Source organism: Bos taurus, chromosome 24, assembly GCF_002263795.3.
Source record: "Bos taurus isolate L1 Dominette 01449 registration number 42190680 breed Hereford chromosome 24, ARS-UCD2.0, whole genome shotgun sequence".
NCBI lineage: Eukaryota > Metazoa > Chordata > Mammalia > Artiodactyla > Bovidae > Bos > Bos taurus.
In genome coordinates this window covers 41,956,364-41,971,541 of record NC_037351.1, presented here as the reverse complement: position 1 = coordinate 41,971,541, position 15,178 = coordinate 41,956,364, and the positions used below count along the sequence as shown (strand labels likewise).

The following is a 15,178-nucleotide window of genomic DNA, read 5'->3' as shown; positions in this document are numbered from 1 at the left end:
CTTCACATTTAAGTGTTAACACAACTGAAATTCGTTTTTGTTACAGTATGAGACAGGCCATGATTTTTATTTGTTTTCATATGAATAGCCATCTGTCCCAGCTGCTTTTGTTAAATAGTCCGTCCTTATGTGCAATGAATTCTGTGTCACCCACCAAGTTTCTACCTGCAAGTATCTAACTTTGTGCCTGTATACCAAAGATGTGATTTTGTTCTCAGATCTCAGAAGCCAACCCAGCACTGCAGGGCCTGCTCCAGCCAACCCCTCAGCTTATTCACATCTTTTCCAACTGTGAGAAACATGGTTCTCGTTACCTACAACATATTTGCTCTTTTGTTCAATCCTAGAATAAATACAAAGTAGGTTCAATAGTTAAAGAAGAAGAAAAGAAAAAGATCAGACCCAAGCAAAAGAGAGGACATGATGAATGTCCCAAAGATGCAGGTCTGGGAGAGAAAGACCCAGTCTGCCCTGTCCCCGGCTCCCGGCTCTGAGCACAGCAGCCTTATCGGACAGCCAGCACCCACCAGGAGCAGAGTAGACGCGGAGACCAGCGTTTAGTAGCCACCCAGGAGCAGAGCGGATGCAGGGACCAGAGTGCAGACAGGACAGCTCAGTGCTGGGTGGGCTTCAAGGTGGCAGGTGGTCCCTCCCGATGAGCTTGGTCCCACACACATCCATCCTTCTCAACCAAGAAAAGCATACAGCGTCCTCCTCCAGGCTTATCTTCCTGCCCAAGGGAAGCCATAGAGAATTACAACAAAGGGGATCTTGTTTCCCTGTTTAATGCTCTCTAGAGACAGACTGGTTTGGAGACACAGATTGAGTACATTCACCTCCTCACCAATTTTATCTATTCTTCAGAGTCACTTTGTGGGCTTGGAGGTGCCGTCAACCCACTCAGAAGTGAGGAAACGGGGACAACATCTTCTGTCCTTGAGGGCAGCATAGCAAAGAGCCAGGGGCTTCCAGATGAACATTTGGGAGCTTTGTTCTCCACTGAAGCCTGAAATATCTGGTGGGAACCATCTGGGGGGCATCTTGGGGAGGTGACGACAGTGCGGGAGGCCCAGCCCCAGACTTCAAAGCCAGCTTCCCACCCTGCAGTGAGGGAAGTTCCCCTCGCCCCACATGTCTGCCTGGCTGAATATAAATCCATCTGGGTTTATACTATGCGGCCTCTAATTGAATCACATTCTTCATTTGTTTGATTCAGAAGCAAGAAGCCATCCTGAGTCCCCCCTGGGAAGCCTGAGAGGCTGCAGGGGGTGGGGGTTTCTCAGCTCCTGGAGAGGAGGGGTCCTGCCTCCAGCATCCACCACAGAGTGATTTGGGGGCTGAAAGGTGAAGGTGCAAAGATGGACCAGTTCTAGGAAACCCATTAACATAATCCCTACATCAGGAAGCCCAGAGAAACCGTCAGCCCATGAGAAGCCAAAGAGGTGTTTTAGGGTGTTATCCCTCCTTTTTGATGTAACCAAAACTGCTAAGTAGAATCAGAACAGATGGCACGTCCTTGATACGATGGAATGTATACCTGGAGGAAGGAGCCAGGCAAGCGGGTCCCTGCCACCCTGGTGTCCAGAATTACACCGGAGATGTAAACAGATGAAGAAGAGGGGGATACAGCAGAATGGTCCCTGCTTGTAGATGATATGATTATATACCAGAAAATCGAGTAAAATTCATTAAAAATTTAATTTAGAAAAACCTCCTCACAAGTCAGTACCTAGAAACTCATAAGTCTATGAAATGGGTTTCTGGTTCAGCAAAGCTGCTTTCTTTCACTCATTTGGCAACTACTGTGCACCTGCTGGTTGCCCGTGGTGGTCTGGATGCTGGCAATTTACAGAGCAGCGCAGACCCTCGCCTTCCCTGTGCAGATACCTCCTGAGGCTGGACGGCAAACAAGGCTGTCAGCAGGTGCACCAAGTCCAGGGAGTGATACTCCAGTGGTGAAAAATAGGGTGAAGGAGGCAGCCAGTGACAAGATGAGGGATCCAGTGACTGGGTGAGGGATCCACTGACTGGGTGAGGGATCCACTGACCAGGTGAGTGGATCCAGTGACAGGGTGAGGGATCTAGTGACTGGGTGAGGCATTAAGTGTCCGGGTGAGAGGCTGCTGTCTTAGCAGGAAAAATAAACAAGTTGTCTCTGCACAGCTGACTTGGAGAGGAAGAGGTCTCAGCAACTGAAACTGACATCGAGGCTCCTTTGACTTCCCTCAACCCTGCAGAGCAGAATAGTTGGGTCCAGGAGAGGCTGGAGAAGAAGGGAGTCTCACAGGGAGGACATCAGGTCCCAGGGTGGGTCTGAGAAAGTGTGGGGCCACCAGGAAATGAGGCCAGAGGACCCCCTCAGAGCCCAGGGGCCTGTGAGGAAGACTGCAGCTGGTGCTATTTAGAGGGCTGTGAGCAGAGAAGCAGTGTGATCTCACTTTCTGTCAAAAGAGAGTAGGACATGCCAAAATACCATCTCACACCCAGGAGGATGGCTACTGTCCTAGAGATAAACAAGAACAGACAAGAACAGGTTTTAGCCACGACAAGGAGGAATTAGAATGCTTGTTTACTGTTGGTAGGAGTGTAAAGTGGTCACCACTATGGAGTATAGTATGACAGCTTCTCAAAATACGAAAAACAGAATTACTATATAATCCAACTATTTCACTTCTGGGTATTTATCCTCAAAACCACTGAGGGAAAGGGACTCAACCAGATATTTGCTCACCCATGTTCACAGCAGCTCTATCCACAGTAGCCACAGAGTAGGAACAACCTAGGTGTCCACCAACAAGTGAACGGATAAATAGAATGTGGTCTGTGCATACGTGTAAAATTATCCAGCCCAAATAAGAAGGACGTTCTGACACCTGCTACAGCAGGGATGAACCTCAAGGACATTATGATAAATGAGGTAAGCCAGTCCCAAAAGAAAAAGACTTAATGTCTCTACTCACATGAGGGACCTAGAGCGGTCAAGTCCACAGAGATGGAAGGTCAGGTTGGGGTTATTTACCAATGGCTGGGGGAGGGCTGGGAGAGGTTGTACAACCTCAGAGTTCAGTTTTGTAAGATGACAAGAGTCTGAAGGTGGATGGTGGTGCTAACTGCACAACAGTGTGAGTGTAATTAATACCACCCAACCGTGCACTGAAAAATGGTTAGAAATAGACCATTTATGTTCTGTATATTTTACCACAATTGAGAGAGAGAGAGGAGGAAGGAAAAAAAGAGGACAAGGAAGAAGAAGAGGTAGGGATGGTGTGGAGGGGCAGGAGAAGAAGAAGGCAGCCTGGGTTAAACAGTTTTTATTAAAATCTCGTTGTACACATCACATGACCTGAGGGCCCTCCGCTGACAGTCAGGTGTTACTGCCCAAGCGTCCACAGGGCACAGCAGGCAGGTGGCCCTGCAGATGGGGAATGAGGGCCACCTCATGAGGCCCCCCGCACAGCACACAGCACACCTGCTGGCCCTTACCTTCAGGGACGAGGCAGGCTGACAAGCAGAGATATTTGAACAGCAACCGAAACCCTTACGGCCATTTCTAGGGAAATGGCAAAGGGCGGTCTCATTCATGACTCATGGCAAAGCGTTTTATGATCCCGGCCCACCTCCTTCTCAGCGTTCCCCGCCTCCGTGTCCCCTCTTCCCTGCCAGCACCCGCCATCTGGATTCCATGCAGGCAGAGCCCCACCCACCTGGATGTCTCAACCTGCTTCAACCAGACACGGTGGGCCAGAACCAGCAGAAAAAGACCTCCTGCCCATGCTGGATCCAGGGGCTGTGAATGCTCATATCCTCCCCATGCAGAGCACTTTGGGGGGCTCATTTGATTTTCCTCCAAGTGATCAGAGTGTGAAGGTGGAGCTGCAAGCAAAATTCTCTGAGACCAAAGGCTGAGAGACGAGCAAGGTGACTGGTGGCCTCCCTGGGAAGGGGGATGGGGAAGATAAGAAACAGCCCTGGGACCACGTCCTTTAAGTGAGGACAGTGTCAACCTACAAAGTCACCCCCCAGACCTCTTCCTGACCATGGCACTGGACAGAGCCCTCGACTTCAGCTGCCTCCAGGCCCCCATCTTGATCTCTGAGGCTGCCCCCCACCTCCCCAGAAAGAACTCCTTTTGGTGGGGCAAGTGCTCGGCCAACTGGACTTCACCATCAGACTGTAAGATGGCCTGTCCCTACAGAACCTCCTGATAAAGGAGAAACACAATCACATCTCACACAGCTCCCCTAAACCCCATCAGCACCAGGGAAGGACTCCAAGCCCAGGTGCCGAGACTCACGCCAGCCCAGGTGCTGAGACTCACGCCAGCCCACTCCGGGACAGGCCCACCTCCCAGAAGGGTACTTGTGAGAGCCGTCTGAGTCTGGGGCACTCCTAGACTCAGGAGCTGGGCTGATTCTTTTCTATCAGGGTATCATCTCTCTGGCTGACTCAGGTGAGACCAGACCCCCAGGCACCTCCCAGCAGGTCACTGCTGGTTCACACCATTGCGACATCTTCCGACTCAAGGCCAAGCCCAGAGTTTCTGTGGTTCTGGGTTTTCCATTTGATGTGGTTTTTGAAAATACAACTAATCCTTAAAGAGCATCTCTTATTTCAAACCGCAGCTCGAGGCCATTTTCCAGAAGGAGGGTAAACACCGCTCCAAACGCCCTCCTCCCACTTTCATCTTAGGGACCAGTTAACTGAGCCCTGGAGGCAGAGCTGAGGAGATGGAGATGCCCCCTTTCCCCGCTGAAGCCCGACAGACCCCAGCGTGGGCAGTGGTCCCTGAGCTGTGAGCGTCTCTGGCAGGCGGCCCCAGGGCCAGACTTGCCCGCTCTCACTCTGGGCGTCTACTGCCCACTACAGGGGAGCAGCTACATCTGATAAAGGAGGAAATGAGTAGAATTGGCTGATGGCCAAGCGACAACCCCAAGTTATCAGTTTGATTTCTCTGTCTTTGGATGTTTGTTCTGAAAAGATGCATTTTCCCTGTGAAGTGGTTCCATGCCATTTGTCACAGCAAACGTGATGAAGCAGACACCAAAGCTCAAGTTCAAGTGTGCATTTTCACATGTCACACGTGTGCTGCATCACTGACAAATGCCAAGCACCGGCTCAAGGTCTTTCAGGCCGAGTAGAAGCGGCGGCTGGTCCCACTGCTGTGAACCACGAGCTCTGCACCCCTCCTTCAGGCTGCAACGATGCTGGGGTGGCCTGGAGGGTGGCGGTGGTGCCAGCAGAGGACATGCCCTGCCGTATCTGAGGTGAGGGCCATGTGAGCATCTACCTGCCATGTATCAAGCTGGCACCTGTGCTGTGTTAGGCCTGTGATAAGAGCTCATTGCACCTTCACAATGATTCCATGATAGAGACCCTTCTGTTTTCATATGACCTCTGAACCCTGTTAACAAGAGGCTGTTTATGACACTCTGGGTGGCAGGCATCCCCACCCTCCCCCCGGATGCCTGAGTTATGTTGCTCCTGGGATCCATGTTCCTCTGGTCCCTAGTGAGGACGAGCTAATGGACAGGGTGCTTCTGGGCCTAAGGAGCAGTGAAAACTCCTTCCAAGGAAAGAAGGTACTTGGTGACCATGGAGGTTCACAAGGAACAGGGCAGACTCCAGAAAAAGGAGGTGGACTGTCCTGCCAGGTGCCCACCACACAAGCTGTCCCCAGCTTGAGCCCAGGACATACACCGGGGACTGGGGTTCTCTTCTAAGACATCCTGGGCCACAAAGTCAGGAGCAGGAGTGTCCTGAGGGCCTCACAAGGGGGTGGCCCACACCTGATTGGCCATGAGGACCCAGCAGCACATCCAAGGCCCTTAGCATCATCACCATGAGACACGGACAGTGCGCCCAGACGTGGCGCCAGCCCGGGAAGCTCTCCACATAAAACTGAAGGGGACTCTCGGGCCAGAGGAGGTGGCTGTCCATGGCAGTAGCACGGGTGCTTTCTGAACGCTTCCCTATGCTCTCCAGCACCCAGGGAGGTGAGTTGGAATACACCAGACACAGATCTCCAGCAGCCATCTGCCCCACCGTGGCCTCGGGGCTCAGTGTCTCCCCGTTCACTCAAGCCAGCACTTTTGCCGCCCTTTGGAACATATTCCACAAGAAATACCTACTTTCTCTATTTTGCACTTTACTTCCACTCCCAACCAAACTTGACTAGTCCTTGTTCTCCGGGGTCCTGCACCCCTGGCCGCCTCATGCCCAACTTCCCCAAGACCCCTGTTTCTAAACGTGCCTTCATTGTGACCCAGGCTCACACGGCTCTCAGGGTCATGCCATCCACAGTCCCCTCCAAAGTGCAGCTTTGTTTTCATCCAGTTCTAGAGATAATACTTGCATTCAAACAAGACAGAAAGGAAGGGAAAACAAAGCAGAGATCAACTGAAATCTCCTTTGCTTATGGGTAAATTAACACATTTTGCAATGCCAAGCCAGCATCTCTGCTTTCTGCCATGCCCATGGCCAATGGCAATGGAAGCAGGTTTGGTTTGGCCCTGGTTCTGTTAGCCTGTCTCCAAGAGGCAGAAACACCTGGGCGGTCCCAGGATGCGGACAGGCAGCTCTCCCACCCCACCCCACCATGCCACCAGTGTCCCTGCCTTCACTCACAGAACCCAGGCCTGTGCTGCCGGAAGTCTTCGGCTGTGTTCATCAGATCAACCGGGTGAAAGCGTCGGGTGTTGCTGTATCCCCTCCATGGACCAGCTCCTGGTGGCGGCTGCGTCATCAGTGTGCCATCTGCTCCTCTCCCCTGGCTGCCTGCCCCTGGGCATGATTTACCTTTGGACACAAATAACTCAGCTGTTTGTCCAACTTTCACCAAGAATCTTCTCAGTCTCTCCTAAACCAAGAGGATTTTGCGAAAACAACATAGTGTAAGCTTTAAGCGGAGTTAATCCCAGCAAGGGAGTTTCAGTGGCCTGAAATGGCCCAGCAGGTGGATCTCAGAAAACCACCTGCCACCAAGATGACTGGACCTCCAATGGAGAAACAGAGTCAGCCCAGCGATGGCCACAGAACCAGCTGTCTCAAAAGCAATCGAATTCAGCCAGGCTTTTTGCATGGCCTGTGAGTTATGCACCGCCTACTTACAAGCGTGCTTTCACAAGGGAGGCTGCTTCCCAAATCCCCACACAGCTGCTGTCAGGAAGAGCGGAGGGCAGGGATGGTTGGGCCAGTGATGGGGGGCAAGGCACCTTGAAGCTTGGGAAGAGGTAGAGTCATACCCATGGGTGAAAGGGGAGAGCTCCAGACCAGCCCTCCATGTGCTGGGTCCCCCAGAATGAATGGGAAGAGAGTGCAGCTCTTTGATTCCTGGAGAAGGACCACACAGGCTCTTGGCCATGCTGGTTTGGAATGGATCCCTTCTTGGGGGAGCTGCTGAGCAGGAGCAGCCAGGCCTGGTGGTTTTGCAGCTGGCCAGGAAAGGACTGTTTGGGGCCTGGAGCTGCTGGGCTTGGGAGGAGGGGGTGCGGCCAGGTCAGTTGGGAGGAGCAGGGAACCCTCGACCCTCCTCATCCCTTCTCTTCCACTCGGTCACCACCTCTGCCAGCTCCAGAATTAGGATCCACCACTGTCCCCTCTTCTCAGGCCTAGTTACTGTCACGGGGTCAAAGCCGTGGGCTCCCAGGTCTGTGGGGCTCCAGTCTTGCTCTGTGCTGAAGCTGAAGCTCCAATACTTTGATCACTTGATGCAAAAAGCTAACTCACTGGAAAAGACCCTGATGCTGGGAAAGATTGAGGGCAGGAGGAGAAGTGGGGGACAGAGGATGAGATGGTTGGATGGCATCATCAATTCAATGGACATGAGCTTGCTCAAACTCCAGGAGATAATGAAGGACAGAGAAGCGTGGTGTGCTGCAGTTCATGAGGTTGCAGAGAGTCAGCCACAACTTGGTGACTGAACAACAGCAACAGCTCGGGCTCTGGCTACAGGTGCCACAGTGTATCTGCCCAGGAAGCCTCTCTTCACTGTGGTTTGGACGAATAACTGTTGCTGTCAGTGTTCATGATGAAGGCCCTGTGAAATTCTGGTGTGTTCCTCAACTGTGCCCATGGCTCGGCCTCTGCTGACAGCTGAGGATACTGGAGCCATTGTTTTCTGAGCGTGGCTCACAACGTTGGCCAGAATCACTCAGGGACAGTTAATCAGAAGGCAGAGGCGATAACAGCATCTTTACGATACACAGCGATGTGATAAGACGCAGACGTAATGAGAACTCTTTTCTTCTGGAAAAGATTAAAGACATGAAATCCTGGCTTAAGAATAAAAGACTGTTTGTCCCACTGAAATGAAGTGACTGGATGTCTTGATTTAGGGGAACAAGGCCTGACGCATCAGGACTAGACCCCCATGTATTTGGGGTTGTTTGCCTGGGCTTATGAGGCACCACTGAAAAGAATTCGGGCTCTGCTGGGGCTGGTCCTCCTCCTGTGGGAAGCAGTGCCCCTCTCAGAGGCAGGACCAGGGCTGGTGGTCCAGAGCACAGGGAGGCAGGGACATGAGCCCTGAATTGCTCTCCTGGTGCCCAGGTCTGGGGGCCGTGGCATCAGCAACAGCCCCCTACTGATCCCCCTCCAGGGATGCTGTTCTCGTTTTTCTCCCAAGGGATCCATTGAATGGACACCATCACCCAGGCCAGAAGGATAGGACATAAAGCAGAGCTTTGGAACCACTCTCCACGAAGAGGGTGTGTGTTCTTCCTGCTGATGTAGAGAGAAGAGGGGTGTTGGTTGCCTGTTCTCCTCTGAGTTGGTGACCACATGGGCAATGGATTGAAGTCGAGAGTTGTAGGGCCAAGGATGCGCCATCAGTGACCAGCCACCTAGCCCTCGATTTCCCATCGCTGAGCCCATTTTCCACCTGTGAGCTTAGAGCAATGGATGAAGGGCTGACATTGCACCCCTTAAAAAGGCCACCGCCCATCACAGCTGACAATGGCCCTCCAGCACCTCACATGGTGCCTGCTGCATGGCAGGACCTATAAAAATTGCTGAATGAACTAAGGAATGCCTGCCCAAACAAAACAACCTCTAAAAGTCCCCCGTGTCCTGAACTCTGATTCTTGCCAGGTTGCTTTTCTTTCAAATCACTCAGCGTGAAAAATTTGCTCTGAGCATGACCCTCAGTAACTTTGTTCAGTGCTCAGTGAGTCCCCAAGATCTGCCTCAGTCCTGAGACCTCTGTGGGGGTCTCCAGAGAAAACCAAGCAAAATTAAGCCAAAGGGAGAAATGGATCACGCTTAACAACTTCTGGTGTCCAGATCCCATGAGACTGGCACGCTCCAGGTGTGGGGACAGAAAATACAGTCTGAAACTCACTTTTGTCAAAAGTGGGGGGTTTTGCCTTTGGATAAGTTGCTTGATCCCTCTGAGACTCAGTTTACCTATCTGTGAAGTCAGATAACGATGTCATCACCAAACAGACACACACACACACACACACACATACACATGCTCACACAGGGTTGTTTTGATGATTAAATGAGAAGATATTTGTGATCATACCGGAGAGCAAAAAAAATGCAATCACATGTCATTCTTTACTATTATACAGACGGGTTGTCTTCGGGGTCTGTCTAAATGGACAGGGCCTGGACAGCAGTGACCCACATGGCCTTGAACTCCAGCTGTCAGACGCTCTCCGAGTCCTGCCACTTTAGGATTTCTGAACATCAAACCATCTCCTGGAATAACATTTTGATGTTTTTAGTATCCACAGATGAGGAACAAGTGGATTCAACGTCATTGCCTCTAGGGCTACAAAAAATGTCCTGGTGGGGCAGAATGTGATGCTGGGGAGAACCCTACAATAATTCAGAAGAAAGGAAAACTAGTATTAATGAGTGCACGGTCTGACTAGACATCTATACTCATCACCCCCGACCCTCAACACCCCCACAGAACACGGACTGCTTGCCCTGTTTATAGAGAAGGCAATGGCACTCAGAGAGGGCGAGTTACTTGCAGGAAGTCACAGAGTGCACCCAAGCTCAGACTCAGATGAGCCCCAGTCTGACTGATGCCTCTGGATTCTCCTTCACCACGTCTCTCTCTGCCACAACTCTCAGCTCAGAAAGCGGTCACCACAGCCTCTTGGCACACAAAACGTCACCTTTCTCGGGAAACGCAGACTGTCCTCCACAGGCTCTGTGGACCTTAAAAAATCTGTAGGTTGATAAACTTCCTCAGGCCCTGCTGGGAAGAATCCAGAAAATGGCCTTCCTCTGAGAGTTAACGCCCACAGCTGCTGCGCTGGTGCTACTTCAGAAACACGTCCCCAAATGTATTTGCTTATTTGGTAAACATTTACATGCTCAGCCACTTGGCCACATTCCATCCTGGCTCGTGAAAATACCATATTTGGGAGCTTTACACTGAAGCAGAGAATCTTTGATAAACGGTGTGGAAATGACCATGAAATCAACTAGGACTTCTTGGCTTTCCTGGAGGAATCTGGCAAATTCTCCCAGTCTGTTTCCAGGAGGGCTCGGCCTGGACGTCTTCCCATGGGAGCCAGAGACACCGGTCCCTGGTCCAAACAGGACAACACCCCTGGCAGGGTCAGAGAGGCGCACGGCGAAGGCTGCCCACAGCCTGTCCCCCGGCCACTTGACTCGTCAGGTCCACAGCCAGAGCGGACGCCCGACCTCTCAGAGTCCCCAGCAGACTTTCAGAGTCCCCAGCAGACTGAGCAGGGGAAGTCAGGCCCGGTATCATTGCTAGCACTCGTAGGGATGTTCTCTTTTATCTCTTTCCCACTTATAACATCTCTTACCCTCTGGGCTTCCAGGAAACCAAGCAAAACGTCTTCAGTGCCTTGAGCATCCTGGGTTCCCGAACCATGTTTACATGCTACCTACATATAAATGTCCTGCTCTTAATAAACACTTGTTGAATTCGACCAAGGAGGACTATACCCAGCACAGAGAATGTGCTTTTGCATGGACCCTAACAACTAAACCATTCGAAATTAAAATATTTTGAATTTAAAATGTTTTAATGCTTTTTTTTTTTCCTAGTTCAATTAATTAAAACACACAGGTTTGGTTTCAAACTGATACACTGGGGTTTAGAATTAGAGATTTTGTTCTCCTCCTTGGTAGGATTTTTTTTTTTTAATGACATTGGTTCCATTCATGGTTGGGGAAACAATGAATATTTAATTTCAATAAAATGTTCAATAAATGAGCACAGCCCACTCCCATTCTCACTGCCCAACCCTTTACATGCCTGGATCCTGAGAAAAATCGTGATTCCCAGGCCAGGAACTGGATACCTTGGAGCGTCACAGCCCTTTTAGGGAAAACCACCAGCCAAGATGGAGCTCATACTCCTGGCAAACTTCATTTCTATGTCATCTTTTCCCATCGTGTATTAGCATATTTAATGGATGTTCATTGAGCACCAACCATGTACTAGGCACTATGCTAAGCACCATGGGGGTACGAAGGTGAAATAAAACGTGGATCGTCCTAAAGCTCCTGCAGGACAACTATGCATAAAAGGGAACTGTTACAGTCACAGGATTGACATGGGAAGTATATATATATTTTTAATATTAACAAGGATGAAGACAGAACCTTGAGAAAGACCTGTGTGTGGAGGGAGGAGGAGGAAGAAGAGGAAGAGGTAATGGGGAGACCGCTCTCCACCCCCGGGTGCAGACTTCTTCCTACCCACATAGTACGGGCCTCTCACTCAAGGCTCGGGAACACCCACAGATGAAGCAGGGCCGGGGCAAGGACCAGTGCCCAGCTTGGCACCCAACAGTCAGTGTGGGAAAGAGGAGCCAGGTCAACAGGGAAGCCGCTGCCCAGGACTGGCCCCGAGGGGACAAACCGAGGTCAGAAACCTGCCTGGCGTCAGGTGGCTGGAGCTGGCTGGCTTGGAAACGGCAGTCCAGGTTAGCCACTCGGTCAAGCGGTTGACCCTATGATAGCTGAAGGCCAGGCTATGTTCAATATGTGTCCGATTTGTAACCCTGGACTCTAAGGTGTGGATCATAGCTGACAAAATCCTCAGCAGCCCCGAATGTGCTTTCCAAGCAGCTTCTTCTGACTCTCAAGCTTCAGTGGAAAGAAAGGTCAGCCCCTCCTTCCCAATGACAAGCACGGGTCTAGACTGATCGAGCACGCAGGGCAGATGGCGCAGGAGGTGCGGCTTGTCCATGGCCTGGCCCAGCCCACAGCCACTCCCACCCTTTCTAGGATGGCTTCCTGCCCGGGTGTCGCCATTCAGTGAGAAGTGAAAGAGTGAATGAGACCAGCGAGATGTGACGACAGAGGCTGGAACTGCGGTGGCATCGTCAGGAGAGAAGTCAGAACCTACCGTCCTGAAACACCGCCAAATGGCCATGAACCTCCCTCCCAGTGATCATGAGCCTTCATGCCAAGCGTTTTTGCTCATTTCTAAACCATGGGCAGGAATTTTAACAAGGACTGTCCACCCTGTTTAACTGCCTTCCAGGGAAGCGGCTGGAGGCTTCCTGGTGGCTCACTCCTGGGTTTCACATGTTTAAAGCACATCATGTGTTTAAAGCACGTCACGTGTGTTCATACATTACATGTGCTCATTCATCACGTATGTTCATCTCAGGCGGGAATTCTCAGCAGGACTTTCTTCACTTTACATCATGTCAAAATGTAAACATTTATAGGGAAAGGAAAACTCACTGAAGACCAACAAATGCTGGTGACACTGCAGGTCAGGAGGCGACTGGCAGGGAGAGGATCAAAGTTCCCGTGGGTGACCTGAGAGTCAAATCACATGCCCTGGGCACTGAGTGGACCCCAGGGTCCCTGGGCGCTGGGAGGCTCCAGCCAAGAGCCCCGTGAGTCACCGCAGGCCCTCGGGATTCCTAAAGGCGGGCAAATAGAGGAATATTCTTCCGCCTGTTTTTGTTGGACACTCAAGTGTCTCCGAAAACGGACACGTATCTCAGAGCAGATTAACGCGAAGAAAAAGTCGGGATTGGGGAGAAAAAACAGAGAGGCTGTGTAGCTGATGCACTGCGGCCACTCCAGGGCTCAGCCTGACAAGCTCCCGGGAACCCAGGACTCCAAGGCCAAGGTTGCCAGGCTCTGGAGGGAGCGGAGGGGGACCCAAGGAGACCCCAGGACAGCCAGCACAGCTGCCAAAGCCACATGGAGGCCTGGGACCCAGTGCTGACCGCCCAGCCCTGCCCCTCCCAGCGCTGCTCCGCCGTCCAGCCTGTTCCAGTTTCTTCTCTGAAGGAGGCTCTTTGATGGAGCCTCATTCTGTGCTCAGTGACATGAAAGAGATGCTGGAGCTGATTATCAAAGGCTCCACACGCCGGCGGTGGGGCCTGGGGCGTGTAACCTTATCTCTTCCTCCACGTCTGCATCCTCCCGCCAGGCCAGCAGACGCACAGCTTTTCCTCCTGAGTCCCCATCAGATGTTCCTCTGAGTGGGGACGTGAATTCATACTTTAAGCTTGTAGGGCACGGTCAGGTGAACAAGCCCCACAGAGCTAAAGGCACGGATGCTGAGCGGAAGCTTACCATGACCCCAGGTCTGGCTGTAGGATCCTCTCTGCCTATGGTGGCCACGTGGTGTCCAGACCTCCTTCTCTGCCAGCCCCTCCCCCAGAAAAAGCCCCTACCTGGTCTCCAGGAAACCCAGTCCCCGGGAAACGCGGTCCATCCAGACACCGGAGAAGGCAGGGTATAGCAGCAGCGGTGACACAAACCAGCACAGTGACAGTGCAATTGGGTGCAGCCGTGAAAGTCACCTTAGGTGTCACTTCCGTGGAAACAGTGCGATTGGGTGCAGCCGTGAAAGTCATCTTAGGTGTCACTTCCGTGGAAAACGCTCATCCCGTAGTCCTGAGGAAACGCCGGGGAGCTTAACAGCACGGGTGGAGTGACTAAAGTTTTGTAAAAATAAAACAAGTTGAGTCCACAGAGGAAGTCTGAGACTAGTGATTCCAGCCACAGCTGTGGTCATGACGAGAAAAGGGCCTGCATGGACTTTCCTTCCGTCTTCCTTTGCTTATGCATATCCCCAACTTGTCCATAAAATGCATCATTTCCTAAAGTTATCAAAGTTCAGGATTCAACCCTATAAACCTGCCGAGTCCAGGACCGCCCTCTCCCCTCTCCCCCCTCTCCTTCCCCTGCATGGGGCCACCCCTGCCCCCCTCACACATACCATCCAGGTTCCCCAGAGGCCCCCCTGGGCCCGTAGCATCCACTGGACACTGGGTAGCACTGTCCGGCTCCTCTGCGCCAAGGGGGTCAGGTCAAAGCAGAGATGCCCCCATCGTGGGCCCAGGGCTCTGCATTCGTCCACTAGACCCCCCCAGCTCTCTGAGTCCTTCAGAGGCTCACAGGCCTGCCCTGCTGCCTGGAACCATCCAGGCACCCATGGGGTCAGGGTGGGGACACCCCACCCCTCACTCAGAGGCCTGAGGGCACCCCACCTCTCACTCAGAGGCCAGGCATCCGTTGCTCTCTGCTGCCCCCAGGCGGCCGACAGCAGAGCCCTGGAGTGCAGGCCCCCACCTGCCCCTGAGCTGTCCACATCCCTTTAGATGGTCAGCCATGCCTGGATAGGCCACAGGCCTAGCTCACAACCGCACACCATGCAGCCAAGGCTTGGTCCTTTGATTGCTTCTCCCCAGGAAGCTCCCCGTGAAGGAGAGCAGGAGGCCGGGACTGGTGCTGCCCTCCCACGGTGGGCAGGCCCTGCCAGGAACTGAGCTTCATGAGGAAGACAGAGATACACACGGTCCTACCTGCCAGGGTGTGGCGAGAGATGTGCCTGGCAGTGTGGGGCTCTTTCACAGACCGAGTCTGCCCTGCTCCCCACCAAACAGGGCCACCAGATGGGATGCAGACACCCACAGGAGTGGAGCTCAGGTTCACAACCAACAATGCTTTGGTTTAAGCACATCTCAAATGTTTCATGGGATATACTTATCCTAAAAACTTCTCATCATTCATCTGAAATCAATGTATCTGGGCATTTGGTCTGGGAGAGTTTTGTTTGTCTTTATTGGTTTGGGGAGTTTGTTTCTTTGTTTCTAAATCTGGTAGCCCTCTCCCCACGCCAGCATCCCCACCTTAACAGGACTCACGCCCTGAAATGCCCGCCCCTGAGTCTGTCCCCCAGCAGCACGATCATGTAGTGACGCGTGAC

The 15,178-nt window shown here is 52.2% G+C and overlaps 1 long non-coding RNA gene across 3 annotated transcripts in view; it reads right to left on the bottom strand.

Annotated features, from left to right (window-relative positions):
* LOC104975774 (uncharacterized) overlaps nucleotides 1-14,091 on the bottom strand; it is a 45,158-nt gene extending 31,067 nt beyond the window's left edge. For all 3 annotated transcript variants that reach the window (XR_009492730.1, XR_815210.4, XR_001495000.3), the window contains exon 1: nucleotides 13,641-14,091. This is a non-coding gene — a long non-coding RNA (uncharacterized lncRNA). The remainder of the gene's footprint in view (nucleotides 1-13,640) is intronic.
* Nucleotides 14,092-15,178: the final 1,087 nt, after the last annotated feature.